The sequence below is a fragment of the Macadamia integrifolia genome, chromosome 10 (genome assembly GCF_013358625.1).
Source record: "Macadamia integrifolia cultivar HAES 741 chromosome 10, SCU_Mint_v3, whole genome shotgun sequence".
NCBI classification, from domain to species: domain Eukaryota; kingdom Viridiplantae; phylum Streptophyta; class Magnoliopsida; order Proteales; family Proteaceae; genus Macadamia; species Macadamia integrifolia.
This window is the reverse complement of record NC_056566.1, coordinates 16,390,196-16,405,993: the sequence shown is the minus strand read 5'-3', so window position 1 is coordinate 16,405,993 and position 15,798 is coordinate 16,390,196.

Here is a 15,798-nt window from a genome sequence, read left to right as displayed (position 1 = left end):
CCTATGCGAAACCGAGGTAAGCCACAAAATGTGTCACCGGCCACACCCGTTCTCATGACATAAGATGTTACCAACATAATGGGTAACATGATGTGTGAGATGGAAGAGAGGCAAACTCAATTCATGGCCAGGATTGATACCTAGATGCAAGCTGCTATTAGAGCCCGGAATGCACCTCCTGTACCCCCTACTCCACCGGCACCAGCCCTGGTGCCAACTGGCTCAGCCACTCTTCAAACATCCAATGGGATGCAAGGGCAAGTGCATGGACATGTGCAAGGTCAGGTACAAGAGCAGTTTCAAGGATAGGTACTCAGGTAAGTGCAAGGGCAAGCCCAAGTACATGTAGAGGGTTGGACTGACCTAACCAAATGATGTAGAAGTTCCAAAAGTCGAGGCCCCCATACTTGTCCAATGTGAGTCATGATCAATTGCTTCCCTCAAGATGGATTGGGGGTATGGATAAAGTCTTTAAGTTGATGGGCTGCAATGATGAGCAGAAAATACTGTGCCGGCTACAAATTACAAAATAAAGCCGATGCTTGGTGGAGGGCTACTAAGCCCATTATGAGAGAAACCATTCCCCCCCAAACTTGGAAAGACTTTAAGGAGACCTTCTTTGGGAATTACTTCCCTTAGAGCTTTCAGGATGGGAGAGAGAGTGAGTTCTCTAATTTAGTGCAAGGATCTCGATCAGTTCTAGAGTACCAACAGAGGTACGAGGAGCTTAATTACTTTGCTTTGGAGAACATCAAAATGATAGGTCCAAGGCCAGGAAGTTTGAAAAGGGGTTAAGGCCAAGCATCAATTCTACTATGGTTGGGTTGAAGCTGCAGACATATGCAGAAGTGGTCCAAGTGGCCAAGTCCATTGAGGACCAACACAAGGATAATTTCTAAGCTCAACAAGGAATGGGGAAGAGGCCCATGGTGTCTTATCATTCCAAGGGAGCCAGCAAACACTCAAGAGGCCCTTATATCAACCCAACTCTAGTCCAATCAAGAAGGCCAGAAGTAAGTTAAGCCTCCCAGTCCTCCCACTCCAGTGGTATATCTCAATCTGTGGGTTCAAGCCCTAAGTGCTTCTATTGTGACCAGTCAGGTCACCTAGCCTAGACATGCCCCGACCGAAGGCCGGGTATGCAACTTATACCCTGCCACCTAGGCCCCAGCAGGCTTATGTAGCCAACCGGCCAACCCAACCATCCCAGGGCCAGAGCCACAAGGAAGGGTATTTACCACAGAGGATGCAGAAGCTACACCGGGAGTGGTGACAGGTACATTATTAATATCATTTTTAACTACACATGTGTTATTTGACTCAGGAGCATTCCATTCATTTGTGTCACCGGCATTTGTGAAGAAGATGGGAATTCCACCCAAGAGCTTGACCTAGTGCTTGGCAGTGAGTACACCCACAGGAAGTTTGGTGGGTTTGAACTACGTGTATGAGCCATGTCCGATGACCATAAATGGACATAATTTGAACACACACTTGATCGAGTTAGATATGACTGATTTTGATATGATTCTTAGAATGGACTGGTTGTCCACTTACAGAGCCTGTGTGCTATGTGTAGAAAAGGTGATAATTTTATGGGAGAAAATCCAAAGAGACACAAAAAGATCATTGTGTCAACACTTCAGATGAAGAAGTTACTAGATCAAGGGTGTCAAGACTACTTGGCATCAGTGACAAATACTAAGATAAAGGTCAAACCATTGACCGAACTGGATGTGGTAAGGGAATTTCTTGACATATTTTTGAATGATTTGATAGGATTGCCCCCGGACCAAGAGACAGACTTTGTTATGACCTACTCTCCAGCTCGTCACTAGTGTCAAAAGCTCCCTACTACATGGCCCGCACAGAACTGAAGGAATTATAGGTGCAACTTAAGGACCTTTTGAAGAAGGGATTCATTAGACCTAGTGTGTCTCCTTGGGGAGCACCGGTACTGTTCATCAAGAAGAAGGACAGAAGTATAAGGTTATGTATTGATTATCAGAAGCTTAACAAGCTAACCATCAAGAACCGGTACCCCTTGCCAAGGATTGATGATTTGTTTGATCAACTATAGGGTGCTAAGGTATTTTTCAAGATCGACCTTAGATCGAGCTACCACCAGCTCAGAATAAAGGATAGTGATGTTAGCAAGATGGCTTTTTAGATCTCAGTATGGATATTACGAGTTTTTGGTGATGTAATTTAGACTGACCAATGCACCGACTGCTTTCATGGACTTAATGAATTGAGTATTTTAGGATATCTTAGACAAGTTTGTGATTATATTCATTGATGACATCTTGGTATACTCTAAGAGTGCAGAGGAATATGCTATTCACCTAGGCTAGTACTACAACGTCTAAGAGAAAAGCAACTCTAAGCCAAATTCAGCAAGTGTGTGTTCTAGCTTTCACAAGTGGCATTCCTAGGCCACATTGTCTCAGATAAGGGTATAGAGATTGACCCAGGTAAGGTGAAGACAGTTATAGAGTGGGACACCCCCAAGACTGTGGCAAACATTCGTAGTTTTCTAGGATTGGTTGGATATTACAGGAGGTTTATTGAGAACTTCTCCCGCATTTCTGCAGTAATGACCCAACTGACACGTAAGGGTGGGAAATTTAAGTGGTCCGATGTTTATGAGAAGAGCTTCAATGAGCTAAGGCAAAGGTTGGTATCAACTCTGGTTTTAACTATTCCGACCGGTACAGGTGGTATGCTTGTGTATAGTGATGCCTCTAAGTTGGGATTGGGCTGTGTGTTGATGCAACATGGGAAGGTCATTGCCTATACATCCCGCCAGTTGAAGGACTATGAGAAGAACTACCCCACCCATGACTTGGAATTGATAACAATAATTTTTTCCTTGAAAATATAGAGACATTACTTGTATGGTGAGAAGAGTGAGATATACAGTGACCACAAGAGCCTTAAGTACTTCTTCACCTAAAAGGAACTCAATGTGAGACAGAGGCGTTGGTTGGAATTGATGAAGGATTATGACTGTACTATCCACTATCACCCAGGGAAGGCCAATGTGGTAGCCAATGCGCTTAGTCAAAAATCTCAGTCACTAACTCCTGGATCCTTGACTACCAATAAGCATCTCTTAAAAGAGGCCAGGAAATTAGATTTGGAGTTATTGGTGGAAAGTGTCACCTTGTCACTATCGGCATTGATGGTACAACCCAATCTAGTGGATAAAATCACTGTAGCTTAGGATACTAATGCAAAGTTGCATAAATTAATAGTTGACTATAAGGAAGGAAATCAGAAGGACCCAAATTTCTCCCTAACTGAAGGGGGGATTCTTAAGTTCAAGGGCAGATTATGCGTGCCTAGTAATGGTGATTTGAGAGATACTATTTTGAGAAAAGCACACAACTCTCTATACTCCATTCACCCTGGTAGCACCAAGATGTACAAGGATCTGAAGGGTTCCTACTAGTGGAAAGGAATGAAGAATGATGTGGCCATGCATGCAGCAAGGTGCATCATATGCTAGCAAGTTAAGGCTAAAAGACAAAGGCCCCATGGTTTACTACAATCATTACAAATTTTGGAATGAAAATGGGAGAATATCACCATGGACTTCATCACAGGCTTACCCCGCACCAGCAAGGGTATGGATGCCATTTGGGTAGTTGTCAACCTCTTGACCAAGGTAGCTCACTTCATCCCAATTAAGGTCACTTTCTCCATAGACAAGTTGGCCAAGTTGAATATTGACAACATCATCCGGTTGCATGGTGTGCCCATTAGCATCATCCCTTACCGAGATCGCAGATTCACATTCAAGTACTGGACATGTGTACAGAAAGCTATGGGCACACAGTTGAACTTCAACATAGCATTTAACCCACAGATAGATGGATAGTCGAAGAGAACTATCCAGACTTTGGAGGACCTACTTCGAGCATGTGCCTTGGATATGAGTTACAGTTGGGATGAGCACATCTCTCTTATTGAGTTTTCCTACAATAACAGTTACCAGGCCACTATCGGTATGTCTCTGTTTGAGGCACAGTATGGTAGGAAATACCAAACTCCTTTGTATTGTGGCAAAGTTGGTGAACAACACATTCTAGGCCCGGACTTGATACAGGCCACTAGTTAGAAGATGAATATGATCAGGAAAAGAATCAAGGCAGCTCAGTTAAGGCAAAAGAGTTATGGAGATGCTAGGAGGAAGCATCTAGAGTTTGGGATTGGAGACAAGGTATTCTTACGGATCTCCCCAATCAAGGGAGTGATGCTGTTCAGCAAGAAAGGGAAGTTAAGTCCTAGATTTATGGGACCATATGATGTACTGGAGAGAATTGGACTGGTGGCCTACAGGATCGCTTTACCACCAGAGTTGGAGGGAACACATGATGGCTTCCATGTATCCATGCTGAGGAAGTACATTCTTGACCCCACGTACATCTTGACTTACATACCACATGAGTTGGATGAGGATTTTTCCTAGTGGAGTATCCGGAGAAGATTATTTACCGGAAGGACCATGTTCTCTGCAACTGTATTATTTCCTTTGTCAAGGTGAAATGGACAAATCACCCAGAATAGGAAGCATCCTAGGAACTGAAAGATGAGATGAAGAAGCAATACCCTGGATTATTTAATTTACAAAGTACATTCAATTTCGAGGATGAAATTCTTGTAAGGTGAGGGGAATGTTACACCCGTGCCCTAACCCGGTCTAATTTGAACTATTATGATAGGCCTCAGATTGGAATTAGAAAGTGCCACTGAGGTTCAGCTCCTGGCTACCCATTGCAAAAGGGGGAGAGATGATCCATGTGCTCTTGTGTTTCTTACCAATCCAACTGGAGGGGATTCAAGCCTTCCGATCACAAACGGTAAGTGACTTGACACCCTACCCTCGAATCCCGACACGCACCAAAACTACCGGAAGGCCATGTGCATAGCCTAGGGAAACTAACCATACAAGATTAACTTATGGATAGCAAGCAGTCAAGATAGCAAACTGTCTTGACTACTAGAAGCAACTGGGCCTGAATCCGGTGGCCACGTGTGCTGTTAAATTGGTTCTGATACCCGTGGACCCCACCTCTTGCATCTGGAATAGCCCCGGATGACCACACACACTCTCCCGCAACTTCCCTGTGAATTGTATTTCATATGAGTCCAAATGAGACGGGTCTGCATGTCTCAAATGCCGAAATAACCTACTTGGACCAAACTAGGACCCAACCAAACAGGCCCTATTGAGAACTCACTATATAAGTGGAAATGAGGAGACATGTCCTCATTTATCACTTGTATAAAATATGGGAGAGGGAAAGAAGAGGAGAAAAAAGAAGAGAAAGGAAGAAGGAGTTTGGAGCTTACATTGGTGTCGACTGCCCGCTTAGTTGCCGGAATCCCTGCGGAGGTAAGAGTCACCTCTCCTACCACTCTCTCTCTTCATTTTGAGCTAGGGCAAGGTGTGTATGGATTTGAACCTTGACCTCCACACCACCCCAAGCTTGGGGAGTGCGTGTTTCACCTCCCCAGTGTGATTGCCGAGCTCAAACCAAGTCCGGTGAGCTCCGGTAATGCATGTGACCAAATGACCATCTAGGGTTTCAATCATTCGATCAATGTATCTCCTAAATGACTTGATGAAATTGGGATTTCTTTAGCATGAAATGATGCTAGGAACACCCCTTACAATCTCCATGAAACAAATCTCGACGATTTGGCCCGAGCAGAAAAGTTCTAAATGATCGGCACTTTCTGTATTTCCACCGGAAACACCTAGGCCTGAATCTGGTGGATTTTTTTGGTGAAGATGAAGCTCTTATGAGCTCTCTGTTTTCACCACCGAATTCACATCTGATGAATCTGGTGACCTGTACTGTCTAGGTTGGACAGTGTCTAAATCCTTTGGGGGTAAATGCTATGGTTTCTCCCCATGTTCCTAACACGCAATAACACCCGATTGCCTTTGTGTTTAGGACAGAGACGTGCATGTACCCCAAGGCCAAAATTAAATTGACCACTCGATGGCCATACTTGGAACCTGATCCATTCAAACTTAATCAAGGTGACGGATGGTTGACTTTTATTTTAGGATTGTTTAATATTATAAAATTGCTCGCATGTGTAAGATTTTCACATGATTATTTAAATTGCTTAAATGATGAAGATGTTCTATAACATATTATATTTTGATGGAAATGATATGAAATTTATGTTGTGAGACGGAATCCGGTGTGGCTGAGGTGGTTCTGGTACCATGATTGCCGTATGTTTGTTGCACTCATGCATTGATTATGTGCATTAAATTAGATGTATTCATCAAATACACTTTGTGGCTAATGGTTTCCCAATATTGTGTACTCCAGGACTATATTTGGAAATAGATACGCTTCGTGGCCGATGGGAATCCCGGTATTGCATAGTCCATACTCAACTGCTTTGTATGCTAGAATAGGTATATAGTTGTGGGTTACAACTTATGGCCGATGGTATCTCGGTATTGTATACCCCAGGACTATACTTGCAAATGGGTATACTTCGTGGCCGATGGTGATCCCAGTGTTGCATGGTCCATACTAACTGTATCATTAAGAAAGGCACGTAGGATATTGTGGTTAGGTGACATTCCCCATGCAAAGTCCCCTTGCCAACAGGGGGTAAGGTGTTGGATAACCCAAGGGTGGTATGTTTGATGAACCTTCCGAGAATGCCACGCGATACGATGTGATTGTTGCCAGAGGCGGGAACTAGTTTGGCGTGGACGATGGTGATCCCAGTGCCATGAATTCCAAGAGGGGTTTATCAGGGGTTTACTGAGTGACCGATAGACGCATCTCAGGACTGGCAGGATCCTAATCACAACTAGGGCTTGTATCGCTGTGTAGTCGATGGTGGTTCCGAGACCAGGGATATAGCCTAATGTGCCATAGCAGCATTACTAGACTTTGTTGTATTGTTAGGTGGTTTAATAATCAATTGAATTGCATCATTTGCATCATGGACTATATGTTTAATTTTTGTATTTATGTCATCATGGAATATTATATATGTGAATGTTGTGCTTGGTTGTGCATGAACCCCACCCCTCACTGGGTAAGTTGGAAGCTCACCCTATGTATATGCCCCTTTTTAGATGATGATGCAGGTACAGTTGTGCCAATTGGTGGTGACTCGACCTCGACAGGGCCTGACTGTAGAGTAGGTGACTGGTGGATGCCAGAAGTTGAAGAGTATGATTAGGATTGTGCCTGTGACTACTATGCATACGCAGCACTATGAGATGCACAGTGTATTTTTGATATTCTGACACTGACCTGGTGATTTTATATTTTTGGCTTATTATGTATAAGCCTTGAATTGTGTAATGGAATAACTTGGTTATGTTTATATGATATCACTAGATGTTCCCCATTTTAATTATGATTCCGCTGCAATTGGTTTGGTTCATGTTGTGAGATTGTTTATGTTAAGTAACTGCTATCAGAGATCCCAGTAAGTTTGTAAGATGGGTACGTGTCTTACTCACACTACCAATATTCCTAATGCTAAGTTGGGTCTACTAGAATTGGGATGTGACAGCAAGTCCTGTGAACCCAGATCCATTGGATATCATCCCTTTGCTATATGTCCATAACCATTGCTGCTCATTCTAAAGGTAGCATTTTGACCAAAAATATTGTTTTAATAATAATAAGTTAAAACAAGACAATTGAAAATACTAAAATAATGAAAATATATTTCAAAAACAAGTGGAAATCATTCAAGGAATCTAAACATGTTAATAATCATCACATGTATTTTTCCCAGATATTTATGATATATATATTCATTTTGAAACAATAATTACTAGAATACCAGTTTTAGTGGCAAAATGATAAAATAACTAAATCAAATTCTTGAAATAAAATTAATTCATAACAAAGCCCAAATGTATAAAACAAAACATGGATATTTCACCTCCTCGAAAACCCAGGACCCAATTTGAGAGCTTTAGAACCTCCTATTTTCAGAATTGATTAAAATATCCCTAGGGACAAAAATATAAAAACACAATACAGTTGAACCTCTGGAAAACCAATGAACATCAACCCCAGCATGAGACATTATATATGGAATTTTCAAAAATTTTGGGTTTTAGAAAGTAGTTTTAAAATTTTTTTTATCTAATTCAGCATACTTTCACTAGAAAAATCAAAATAAATAAAAAAGAACTTAGAAAATTATGCAAATTACCCTTAGAGTATGGGAATGCCTTGGCTCAGTCTGTGCACCATTGGATTGCCAGAATATCTTCCGGAGCACACCAAAAGCCACCTAGAATGGAGGTGCTTTGAATAGCCAAGCTTACCAACTAGGTGTATTTGAAGAATTTTAAAAAACTACAGAAGCATAGAATGCTTGCACTGTGTGTTTGGGTTATTATGAGAGGAGAATTCCAATGGTTTTTCCTCAGAATTTTCTAGCATTTCTAGGTTTCCAGTTCAAGGTGTTTAGTGGCATTTAAGGTTTTCCTCGGCCAACATACAAATTTTGCACCTGAATTTTCCGATCTCATGATAGGTCTTTCTTATGCCAATTATATATATGTTGTGTGTGTGTGTGTGTGTGTGTGTGAGAGAGAGAGAGAGAGAGAGAGAGAAAGAGAGAGAGAGAGAGAGAGAGAGAGAGAGAGAGATTCCATAAAATGCAATCGTAATGAAAGGCAGAAATCCAACTCTTGTTTGTTAAGAGATTCCATATTAATGGAGTATTGACTCCAAGTAAAGAGAAAAAGAAAAGAGAAGAGAAGAAAGCATGAGGGTGTTGTATTGATGCTTTGAAGAGCAAGAAGATAAGGCGAAGATAGGAGAACAAGGGAGAGCTTGTCAGTGGAGGTTCCAGTGGTCAGTGCAAGTTCCGAATCATCCCAGCCAACCGGTTGTGAGATTCTCTAACCTTAGATTTACATTATGTGTATGTATGATAATATATCTGTATGCTAGTGTTAATTGTGGATGAATTTTATACATGGTAGGTTAGTTGTAGATGAACTGTAAGCATATGCTAGGGATGAATATGCTAGGCAACGCTTGATTGTAAAGCATTGGTATAAGCCCTAATTTATTGTATTCTTATTTTGAGTGCTTAGTGGGTGTTAAGCACTAGGAGTGGGTGCTACACATTGTACTGGCACTACAAGTGCTATCTCAGCTTCTACTTGAGAAAATTAGGTGTGGGTGTAGTTAAAAGTAGTGTATTGAGTAGGTACGAAGCCTTTACAGGCACTACTCCAGGGACGTAGGCAAATTGCCGAACCTCATAAAAACCCTGTGCTGTGGGTGTGTCCGTTGTTTGCATTATATATATTGAAGTGTGTGGAATGTGGAATGGGTGTGCACACTTGGAAGTGCCTATAAAAGGCTGAGTATGCATACGATTGTGTGCAAAGAAGGATGGTATAAGAACAGGTGTATCAGGTTTTGCTTGGTCAGATATTGGACAGGTTTTTGGGGACTAAGTAGGATTCACTGAGTCACCCCCCCCCCCTCTCAGTGACTTTCGGGTTACAACATGGACTACCTGATTCTTGTGGGACCAAATAAAATATCATGAAATCATTATAATATAGAACAAAAATATATTTTTGTCTTGAACACGAATGAGATCAGAGTTGAACAAATACATAATAAAGGAAGGAAATGAGGTATTGGTAAGATTCTTAGTCCTCAACCCCAAAAAACCTGCGGCCCAAGTTTGTTTGGAGAACTCACACCAAAGGAAAACATGTCAAATTGATTCATCATGGGATTGACATAATCCATAAATAGGATCAATAACTATACATTTCTCTAAGATATCCTCTGTAAGGATGCCATTAAGGATAAGTCTCTAGAAGAACTTAAACTTGGGGTGGATTTTGAGTTTCCAGAATAAACACACCAACATGAGCACGGAGATGAGCAAAAGCACTAGCTTGACATTCCAAGAGAGTTAATAGAGTCACCAAAGTTCAAAAACTATGCACCTAATTTGACGGTGAGTACACCTTTTTTTAGAAAGAATACACCACCATTTGTCATCATTATTAGAAACAAGAATTTTCGTGTTTTTATTAATGATGGACATAGGGATAAAGGAGGATAAAAGACTAATATTCCAAGAGTTATTAAGAAGGGAACCACTTACCCACTTGTAGGAGTTGCAATGAGTGATAGAGTCATGTAAATTAAAATCTGGTGGGAACGAATCCAAGGATCGTTCCAAAAGAAAGTCTTACAACTAGTTCCCACTTTTATATACACAATTTTTTCCAAATTAGGAAAAATATCAACAATTTTATTCCTAATAATGGATCCTCTTTTTTCAAGGTGAGAGGATAAAAAATAGATTTATTAGGAAAATTCTTAGCTTTTAAAACTTGAGACCAAAGGGACTTTTCGTCATAGGTGAGGTGCCACCCGAGCTTAAGCAATAAAGCTCTATTTTAAATTGGGGTGGTAATTTACCTTTGAGTTCAAAGCTTGAACATGTGAACATGACCCAGTAAGGTTGAAATTTAATCACTCTTTTAAGTTCCTTTGGAGATTGCTTACATTATGTTTTTTCGATGCTCCAAAAAAAAAAAAAAAAAAAAAAATATCAGAGTTTTTTTTTTAGGAAAGAGAACACTACCTTTTTGGCACAGGTAGATGCCAACGCATGGGCCAATAGGAGGGTGCACGGGAGTATCTTCAACACTGTGTAGGGCAGGGGCAGTATGGTCTTTCGCATGCTATGTCTTGCGCATTCTTGATTGGCCAACGAAGGCATGCTCCAATGATGGATCAAAGTATTTGCCACATGGCTTGTGGAGCCCACATTTTAGGGATAGTTAAAGTTCAATGTCCAATACTCACATGTAAAGTTTCAATCCGAATACCATTGAGTAGATAATAATTTAAGACTTAGACAATCTAGTTACTATGGATAGCATGGTTTGAGGAATCGGATCAGATCGATTTGAATCGGTCAAATCATATTGGTATCGGCTTTCTCTAATCTCAATTCTTAATTGATACCATATTGTTGGGTCGATACGGACAAAGGGAAATAAGGTAAAAAAAAAAAAAAATCAGTTTTTTTGGACAACCAAGGATATTTCTGTTTGATCTAGGCGGATCTGAATCAGTATCAGATTGATATCAACCCCATTTGATCCCAAGACTGATTCCAATATCTTAAATCATAATGGATAGAGCATACCCGTTCCTAGGCGATTCGGATGCCTGACTAGAAGGTTTGGCCTGAGATTTTATTAAGAGTTATTTGTCCTAAGCTATTAATTCTTATTTTTTTTTAAGAAGATAACTTAAGTGGGGCCCACTCAGTTATTATTCTTCTTCTTCTTCGAACACTACTGCTGACTATTCTTCATCATCTTCCAATTTTATACTCCATTCATCCAAACTCATATAATGATTGGGATTTGGAAGCTGAAGAATGCTCTGGTTGCTTGGGGTGGAGGAATGAGGAGTACTTCCCAGCTACCTCCATCACTCGTGGAGGAAGAGAAATTCATTCATTCTTATTCATAATTGATTTATTGGATTTTATCTACTGGTTTGGTGGATTGGTTCAATTGTATAGATGGAATAATGAATAAAGAGAGTCAGTGGAGTGTTCTTCAAAGAAGTTGGTTATTTAAGCAAAGTGTAGTGTGGTCAAAAGAGGAGGTTGAATCCATTAAAAATTTCAGGCGGTTGGGTCCAAAACCCATGTGCTAAAATTTGAACTTCTGCTTATATGTGGTGCAAATAGAAATAGTTAGAATTTAAAATTTATTTAGATCAAAAGATAAATAGAAGGGAAGTCGTGTACCTCTTCAGATTCTTGCTGAGATAATAAGATGGACGTAGTAGGAAAGGTTGCAGGGTGACCTGCAGCTTTACTTTCAACTTTTTTGTTTTGGTGTGACTCGCCAGAAACTCCAGAAATAGCAGCAGGATGAGGAAGAGATAGATTGGTATCTTCTTCAGATGGCTTTGAAGGGGAACTGGACGTTTAAGCAGTTGACCGTAATCTAGTTCGACCAGCCACAATGGAAGCATCCTTTGTTGGAGTTGAGGAGGTTCACTTTCCCCTCCTGAGTCTCTTTAAAGGAGGGTCATCTTAAGGTTGCTCATCTCTTGAAAAGCCAGAATTCTCTTCAGTAGTTTGCTTTTCTTTCGGACCTCCAGATTGTTGTTAAGCAGCAGGAGTTGGCAGGGCATCTAAAACAAGAATTAGTAAAAGGAAAGAAAGAGTGTAAACGCTCAAGGGTAAAAGAAAAGCACCAAGGCTAGGATGGTATATGACCATGGCCACATTATGTAAGATTTTCAATTAGGTAGGCTAGCATAGTCAAAGATTTGTTTCTAAAATCGGTTTAGTGGTGTTGACTAAAGATGGAGTAAGCAGAAAGAATCCAATATTATTGGTAAGTGATCTCCATGGAGATATTGGATTCTATTAGCACACCTTAATGATATGAAATATTTATTACTATGTGTGGACCTAAGGTATTATTTCCTTAATGGGAGGAAACTCTAATTTTATTGCAGGGTTGGTCCCTACCCTCACCCCTATGTATAGTTATCACTGACCCATTAAGTGTGGATAATGACCTAAAACAAAAGGGAAAGAGGGTAGACTAGACCAACATTGATCGTGTTGTACGAGAAGCATACAAGAAGACTTTGAGGAGTTCTTATTCTTCAGTCATGGATTCAGGTATGCCTAAAATGTGTTGTTTTTTGTAGTGTTTGTCGTGCATGCTTATCGATATTCATGAATCGTTCCGTATTTATTTTTTATCAATGGTATCAGAGCCTCGTTCATGAAAAATCGATCGGCTGTACCGCCAGTAATAAAAATCAATTTCTTCTCCTGGGTCATTTTGTTTTGAAGAAACAAGAAAAATAATATATTATATATTATTACTAAGAGACAAAAAAAATACTTTTTCCCTTGATTTGCCTTTTGGAGAACTATACAATTTTTTTTTTTTTATTGTTAACAAAAAAGGTGAGTACGGTTTGGTTGTTTTTTGTAAAAAAAAATAAAAAAAATAAAAATAAAAATAAAAATAAAAATTCCTTTGATTTGTCTTTTAGAGAACCATACAAACTTAGAAAAAAAAAGTGACAAAAAAGGTAAGTACGGTTTGGTTGCTTTTTTGAAAAAAAAAGAAGTGACAAAAGGTAAGTATGGTTTGGTTGCCTTTTAAAAAAAAAAAATTACTTTTTACAGATTGTTTCTCTTTTGAGAAACCGTGTTTTTCTTTTGAGAAATCATACAAAAAGATTATATTTTTTATTAAATAAAAAAATAAAATAAAATAAAAAGGTGTCATGAGTTTTAATTGGTTGACTCATAACAGAACCATAAAGCATAATTATTTACAGATTTACTTTATGTGACATTTGGTTTAGTCACTAGCACATTAAATATATAATTTTGTTATTTCATATTAATTCTTGTGCTATTTGACTCAGTCACTATAAGGAATTATTATGCAACCCATGATGTTGCTTTGATCTGTCATAATAGGAACACTTATGATTTTATATATTAAAATTTTATGTGCTTTTATTTTTTATATTATTATTTAGCAATTCTTTGATGAAAAACTATTAAAAAAATATAATGGGCATACAGTAGCAATCCAGGTCTATAGAGTTTTCGTAATTTTAGAGATTAGAGTTCCACTTAGTGGGCTAATTCCTAAAGATGCGGAATCACTATAGACTATTTGGATGGATTGCAGTCAAGAAAGTCATATGACGAATGATGTGCTCTTGCCAACACAGGTGAGTCTTCGTTTGGTCTGTTTTGCTTGATGGTGTGAGGGTGACATTTTGAGCTTCACTATTATGGAGGTTCTTGTCTTGCCACCACAGGTGACAGAATCTACAATATGGTGTTTTTTTTTTTTTGGCGTCTCACCTTACATGTGAAAGATTTCACTGCATGTTGGGCGATCTTGCCACCACAGGTGTGACCTCAATGATGCTGGATCTTTTCCCAGTTTGTGTTTTTCAAACAGTTGTTAAAATTGGTACTGGGATAAATCTGATTAATAAGCCCTAATTAGTCAGTTTTCATTATATTATTGGGATGTTGATATGCTTTTGGTTATTGCATATTGTATGTTTTGGTAAAATTTTGGTAATTATTATTGCCAGCTATGACTTCCCAATTATCTTCCATCAAAGTCTTGAATGGTTCCAATTTTGAGGAGTGGATAGACTCTCTTACCGTGTCTCTTGCCATCATGAGACTCGATTATGCTTGAGAATTGATAAACCCCCCGAGCCCACAACTGAGAGTGATACTACTGCAAAAGCACTTTATGAAAAGTGAGAGGAGTCCAACAGATTGTGCCTGATTGTTATGAAGCATACTATGGACAAGACCATTAAGAAGAGTGTGCCTTCGAAAGAAAATGCTAAGGATTTTCTTACAACTGTTAATACAAAGTTTACCAAATTTGATAAGGCTGAGAAGGGAATATATTTGGAGTGGTTCTCATCCACTTGATATGATGGCACAAGTGGAGTACGTGATCACATTATGAAAATGACCAATTATGCTACCACATTGGGCGAGATGGAAGTGAAGATATCTGATTCTTTCCTTGTGTGGCAAATTATGCAATCACTTCCATCGTCGTTTGATACTCTTAAGACCTCCTATAATGCACAAAAATTGGAGTGGAATCTTGAGGACATGACTCCCATATTGGTACAGGAAGAGGAAAGAAAGAAGAAGGAAAATTTTAATTCTGCTTATTTTGTTTCCAATAATGGGGGTAAGAAGAAATTCAAGAAAAATTAGAAAGGCAACAAGCAAGAAAAATCAGGAAAAATAGAACAGAAAATCGATCAGAATCTGAAATCAAAGACTAAGGCTTTTAAGGGAAAGTGTTTCTTCTACAAAAAGGATGGACATATGAAGACAGCTTGTTATGGCTAAGAAATGGCTTGAAAATAAAGGAATTAAGAAGCAGGAGGAAACCAAGTGAGGGAGAGATGATGATCTATATGGGAAATGGAGAGAAGACCAAAGTTGAATTTATAGGAGTAGTTAGATTACTTTTATCCACTGGTTTTGCTTTGAATTTGAATGATGTGGTTTATGTACCGTCGTTTAGACGAAAACTTGTTTCAGTATCTAAACTTGGCAGTTGTAGTTACACTTTTAATATTGGCAATGAAAAACTTACTCTCTATTCTGGTTCTCTTATGGTTGGATCTGCCTTGTTATGTGATGGTCTTTATAAATTTGATTTGGATATTAGTTCTTCCAAATATGCCAACACTTCTTCTATTGTAAATTATGTGGTTACAAATCCTAAACGTGCTAGATTGGATGAAAATTCTTCTATGTTGTGGCATAAACGTTTAGGACATGTTTCTAAATAGAGGATAGAACGATTGATTAAGGATGGTACACTTCCTCAATTGGATTTTTCAGATTTTGGAATTTGTATTGATTACATTAAGGAGAAACACACTGGAGCTAAAAAGAAAGGTGCAACCAGGAAAGATGAAGCATTTGAGCTAATTCATACTGATATTTGTGGTCCATTCACTCCTACTACCATGGGTGGATACAGATATTTTATTACTTTCATAAATGATTTTTCCCGTTTTGGTTTTATTTACCTTATTCAAGAAAAATCTAAATCCTTAGATGCTTTCAAAGTTTTTAAAGCAGAGGTAGAACTTAAAAGGGAAAAGAAGATAAAAAGTGTGAGATCTGATCGATGTGGAGAGTTTAATGGTAGATATGATGAAACTGGGCGTAACC